Here is a 6,975-nt window from a genome sequence, read left to right as displayed (position 1 = left end):
GGATTTTCATCAGATTCCAACACTCGATATATCAATAGGCAATAAAGGACAATAAGAAGTTTTAGGCATTAATGCCTTCAACTTAGGTTGTGCAATGGATGCAAACTTCTCTTGCATATTGTATGCTTCGTGTTTTCAATTCAATTTATGTTATGTTTTGCAATTTCTACCTTTAGGTTTCTCAAGGTGTTGTTGTGAACATCTATGTTAACAATAATTTTTATTTAAGGAGATCTAGTTGATGGATTCTTTAGGCTTGATTTGGAGATAAATTTGTTTCTTCATCTATTTTACTTGCAAGTTTTGCTAATAATGATAATATGTTATGACATGCAAGACTTGGTCATTATTGGCTAAGAAAGAATAATGTGCTTATTTAGGCCCCTTAATAAAGTATTTTTGTGTGTGAATCTTGTTCGATAGGCAAGACATCAAGGAAGCCTTTCGGAAGACTCTTGGGGTTACTAACCGATTAGAAATTGTCAATTTAGACATTTGTGGATCTCTAAATGTAAGGGCACGATACAATGACTCATAACTTCATTATATTAATAGATGATTATTACCAAAATTATCATTAAACCTAATAATATAAACCTTTTTCATTTTCACTCATCTTTATATTTGTGTTCTAAATTTTCAATTCTCCATTTGATAACAATAACAACTATTCTCTTTGAACTCTTCATTCTTTTATTTCGATATTCTCTCATTTTATCCTTATGTTTGAACCCATTATTCTCATGTAACTAGAACTCTATAACACCCTCAGTTAAAAAGAAAATAAAGAAAAAAAACTATGCATGTTGCCTCCTTCCTATTAAAGGTGAAGGTGGGTGATAGTGGTTAGGAGGTGTATTATTGTTGACTTTACAAAAGATGCTTATGTAAGAATTTGGACGTTAATGATAGTGCATTTTGATGCAACTTTTAGAAATTTAATATTTGTGAAGTTGATTTTCATGATTATAGGGTTTTTTTTGGTGATTTTCTAGAATTTAATATTTCATTTTTACCAAAGTGGATTCCTCTAAAGTTTAAGTCATCTCACAAAAATATGAAACAATAAACAACTAAAACTAAGAATGTTTGTGCATATTGAATCCGATCCACCTATGATGGGTTAACCTGATCAATTAGAATTGAAATGTCTAATTAACCCAAACAAAGAAAATTACCTTTCTGCCTTTAACAGTTATAGAAGTTAATAACAATTGAGATATTAGAGTTTGAATTCCCAATTGTTACTTAATATTAAAAACAGAAGTTACATAACTTCTGATAAAGAACTCTGGGACGCTTTCTACTTCTCCTTCTTCTCTTGAAATAACTAGAAAACTATGATCATAGAATACAAAAAGAACAACGAGGGCAAATTATGTTATAGATTAATAATCGTAATAGGTGGATCATTAAACATCATCAAAGAACATACACATTGAATTAGAGTATGAATTTTCTATGATCTTGGAACTATTTATTTCCACTTTCATTAGTATCAATGCCATATCATATAGTTGATGGTGATGTTGGTGATGTAAGCATGTCTCTGGAAAATTAAATTCCTATTAATAATGACTAATTTTTTTATAAGTTTGTTTGGACACATTATCAATTTGTTGATGAATTTGATGTAATTGTGTATAATTGCTGCCCATAATCATGTTAGGGTGATTTCTAGATGTGATATGCAAATGTTGTGATAAAAAATTGAATAAAAAATGTATCAAAGTATCAATTTCCAATGGCTATTTTTCATCCAAAAAAATTGTGAAATTCATGCCTTAAATTCTTTGGATTCTGGCAACTTCAACTCCGAAAATTGCATTGATTTAAATTGTTATTTCATGAGCTTCAAAAGCCCTATCCTATTGCCATCGATCATTGGCCAAAAGACAACCAATTTCATTAGCAAATAATTGGATTGGAAAAACAAAATTGTTCAACCTCTTAGTAAACGGGTTGGTCAAAACCCATTAGTTAATTGGTCAAGTTGTCTAGTCAATTGTCAACAATCAACATTTGATTAGTCAACAATCAATGTTTGACCAATCAATAATCAAAGTTTGATCAATATGGGAAAAGTCCAACACCGATGCATGATGGGACATGAAATACCATGACAAATATCACAACCCAAGATACAAGAACCATAGGTTGAAGAATTTGATTATGAAGAAGTCCATAAGGAATCAAAAGTGCATATAGAAGACAATCAAAGAATGGGAAATGATACACAATTGTTCCATTATTGAAAGGTAAGAAAGCCATCATATCAAAATGGATTTAACTGCAACACAAATGGAATTATTGAAAGGTACAAGTCGTGTCTCATGGCCAAAGGATATAGCCAAATACAAGGGTTGAATATAATTAAACATTTACCCTTGTTGCTAAATTTGCAGCAATAAAGTGTCTTTTTACAATAGCTACAATTAAATAATAGGAGTTGCACCAACTTGACATCAATAATGCATTCCTCAATGGCGACCTTGAAGAAGAAGTTGTTATGAAAATTTCCTAATGGGTTGGGAACCATGACAAAGGTATGGTTTGCAAGTTCAGTAAGTCATTAAATGGGTTGAAATAAGTCTCTCGTCAATGGTTTGATAAAATTTCTGATGCATTGCTTAAGTATGGCTTTTGACAAAGTTTCTTTGATAATTCATTATTCACAATGAATGATAATAATTATGAGATAATTGTGCTTGTATATGTTAATGACCTTATTATGGAAAACAACAATTTAACTTGTTGTCAACAAATCAAACAATATCTACATGCTTGTTTCCATATTAAAGACTTGGGAATACTCTATTATTTTCTTGGTTTGGAGATCATTCAAACTAATCATTGATTTATCTTAGCCAACAGAATATATTCATGACATTGTCGAAGAAGTTGGTCTTGGAAATGTTAAAGTAACTAAAATTATACTTGGCCACGTTTCAAAAACCATTGGTTTTGGTTTAGAATTGCTAGTTCATGATTTAAAAAAATAAGATCCCTGAATCAAAACTATTATAGGACGGTTCAGAATCAAAGATTTTGGTCCATGGCTTTGGTTCAAAACTGATATTAAACCATCAGTATTGACTTATCGCCTCGATTTATTTTTTGATTAATAATTATAATAATGAAAAATTAAAAAAGTTTTGGACTTAATTTTTCAATTAAGCTTCCTACATATTCTCTTAGGGTATAGAAGAATCAAAACCTACATAGTTCTCTTACCTTCGTGTATTTGATAGTCAGTGGTACCCTCTTACCTTATCATTCACCTCCGCTATCTTGGCTACTAATTCCCGTTATCCAACTATGCATAGTTAAATCAAAGGGTTCTTTATTAAAGTCCATTTTTATATCTTGTTGGCGTAATTCAGCTCTTGCCTAATTATTCATACATACTTGAGCTTCAATAGATTCGAGAGCCAAACTTGATCATCTCTCGTCCAATATATTGCCCCCTTGAGTAAAAGCTTGTTCCACTGCGATAGTTGATGTTGGTACTGCTAGAACTTGTTTAGCAATAACTACTAATGTTGGAAAAGTTTATGCATGTTGACTCTATTCTAGAATTAGAAAGTTTTTACCTATATTATTGTTACCAAACTCAAAAGTAGTGGTTAGATAAATATCAAGCTCCAAGGTAGAGTCTAATGTTCCTCTTGATCTTTTGCCCCTTTGCATCATAATACAATCACCATAACTAACATTTTGGATTGGTGATGGGACAATAGGTTGTAAAAAGGAAGAAGAGTCACCTTGGTTACCATAAACTAATGAATATTCAAAATAAATTTCTTTAATTAAATTTATAATGGTAGTTATAAGTAGTGAAATATTAACTTCATTCTCATAATCTAATTGCATGTATTCATAATATAATGTTAAATAATTTGTAATACCATCTAATTAAAACCTAGGATTAAAAAAAAAGTAACAAAAAATTTTTAGGAATTTCTTTATAGTAATTTAACAATTTTGTTTTCATTAAAAAAATAGCTTTTTTTTTTTAAATAACATCTTGTTCGGCCTCTTGTAAAGCTCCAATAATATTAAAGACTTCATTTAAAAATAAATGAGAAGTGGGATAATAATTCGCACTCAAAATATAAGTTGCATTATTAAAATTTTTTAAAATGTCTAAAATTGTCTTACAAATATACCAATGTTGGGGATATAATTTAACTTGTGACACATTTTGTAAAATAAATATGCACAATAATTCTCTATAATCAAAAGAATCATTGAGTAATTTATATTTTGAATTCTAATGAGTCGACATATCTTTAGGAAATCTTTTTACTCTTCTAATATGTGCTTTACAAAATTTACCCTATTATTTCATTATATAGGGATGTGTCCATAAAAATGAAATTGATGTTTTTATTGGAATAATATAATTATTAAGATATCTGAAACCATCTTACACATATAAATTTAACACATGATATACACATCTAATATGAAAAATCTCTCACCTAAATTGGGCTTGCAAATTTTTGTTAAATTAGTAATTGAGATTGTATTTGCAGTTACATTATCAAATGAAATTGAAAAAATTTTAAAAATTAGTTTATATTCTTCTAATGTTCCTTTAATTTGTTTATAAATATTATCGATCGTATGTTGGTCATCAAACACCCTAAATGCTAAAATTTTTTTTTGTAATTAAAATTTATCATCTATCTAATAATAAATTATACTCATATAAGAGTAAACTTGTCAATAGTCACTTCAAATATCACTACATATAAACACATATCTATCTAAATTTGTAAATAATTGAATTAATTATTATTATTTTATATAAACTTAATAATGATTTTTTAATGTGTTTGTTAAAATAGTTTTATGTGCAGTATTTAATGCAGTTTTACAATAATTATTAAAACTTAAATTTTCGTTAAAACTAAACGCTAAGTGATCTATTGTTATCATACCCAGTTATTTATGTTTGGCTTCTATTTGCCCAATTTTTTTTTAAATGTTTCAACTCCAAGTGTCTTTTAACTGTCTCATATCTACCTCCTTGTTTGAATTTATAAATTTGCTTACAATAATTGTAAGTAACTTCAAAATTACCATATTCTTTTTGTATTTTCTTGAAATGAATCTTTAAAATATCAGAGGTAAAATTTTTTTGGATTGTTGTTCTATCTCCATTTGTTGTTGTTGTTATTATTGTTGCTCCACCTCTACATATTGGCTTCCGTTTTCTTATGTTGAAAAATTTTCTATAAATTGATATTCATGCACATTTGATGTATATGAATATTAACCAAATCTCCTATTACCTAAAGAATTTTCACTACTTATCATTTTTTGATAATAAATAAAATAAATTATATAATTAATTGTGAAAGATAATGAAAATAATAATAATAATAAATAAAATTAATTATAGAGATAAATTTTATAATTAATTATAAAATTATATAATAGAAAGATAATAATAATTAAATTATAGAAATTAAAATTGAAATTGATAAAAATAAGAGAGAATTATTTTGAATTTGAGAGAATTTGATTGAAAGATTGAGAGAGTATTGAGAATTGAGAGAATAAAAAATGAAAATAAATGAGAGAGTTGAAAGATTAAGTGAGTATTTATAAGGGAAATTTAAAAAAAAAAATTATATTAAAAAAAAGGCCTAACGACAATATTTGCATTGCAAAGGCTACTCTACAGCCTTTGCATTTAAAGATTCTGTGAGGGACCATTGGTCCTTTTTTTAAATTTAAAAAATAGAAAAATTTTAAAAAATTTAATGATTCCAGTTCATGAATCTTTGCACCACCGGGTTAACCATCAGTTCATGAACTGGTGGTTCGACGATTCAAAAATAGAAAAATCTAAACTAAACTATCAGAATCTAGTTTCAGTTTTAGTTCAGGCTGCTTCTAGTTTTGACAATTTCAGTTTTGGTTTTATACCGATTAGTTTCAGTCTAGCTCACAAGCCAAACCGACTCATGGCTAGGACTAACTGAAATACCCATTTCGTAATGCCATGGTATTTTCACTAAAGAAAGAAAGATACTTTAGCTTATTGTTGGTTGTTAGTAGACTCTCTTATCTCACTTTAACTAGGCCTAATCTAACATATGAGTTCACTTGCATTATCAATTTTTGCAACACCTTTGACAACCTTATATGGACCTGACAAAACGTGTAGTTGCTTACATTAGCTTAACACTAACACAAGGTCTATTTTATCCTAACAACAACAAGTTTATCTTGCATGCCTATTATGATCCAGACTGGAGCATATATCCAACAACAAGATGAGCAGTCACGGGTTTTGTTACATTTCTTGGTGACACCCTAATAACTTGATTCTCCAAGAACCAAAACACAATTTCTCTTTCATTTGTTGAGGTTGAATATCAAGCGATGGAAAAAAACTACTAAAAAAATAATATGACTTGTCAATTTGCTCAAAGATATGTTTATCAATATCCCTTGACCCATTGATCTATTTTGTGATAATAAGGCAGCCATTCACATCAATTCCAAAGTTGTTTTCCATGAATGCACAAAGCATCTTAAAGTTGACTATCACTATGTTCGACTTAAATACCAAGGTAAGCTCTTAAATTTGGCATACGTCTCCTCCTATAAACAACTCACCGATGTCTTCACCCAAGCACTTGCTAATACACAATTCCATTCTTTCAAGCATGATATAGACTTAAGAGAGGTCCCCACACTAGCTTAAGGGAGGCTACAAAAATATCCATTCGAATCCAATTTTGGAAGTTAAGATGTGTTTCTCTCCCACATCAACTTGAGGGAGGCTGTTGAAAATCTTGGTTATTCCTGAAATCAAAGGTTGAGAATCTTAGATACTTCCAAAATTAAAGATTAAGAATCTTGGATATTTCCTAAATCAAGGATTGAAAATTTTCTCACACATTTTCAAGCAAAACAAGCCATGGAAGCCAATTACAGTTTTATGTGAATCGGAGC

The sequence above is a fragment of the Mangifera indica genome, chromosome 4 (genome assembly GCF_011075055.1).
Source record: "Mangifera indica cultivar Alphonso chromosome 4, CATAS_Mindica_2.1, whole genome shotgun sequence".
Taxonomy (NCBI): domain Eukaryota; kingdom Viridiplantae; phylum Streptophyta; class Magnoliopsida; order Sapindales; family Anacardiaceae; genus Mangifera; species Mangifera indica.
The sequence above is the reverse complement of the archived record's forward strand: the minus strand, read 5'-3'. Positions refer to the sequence as shown.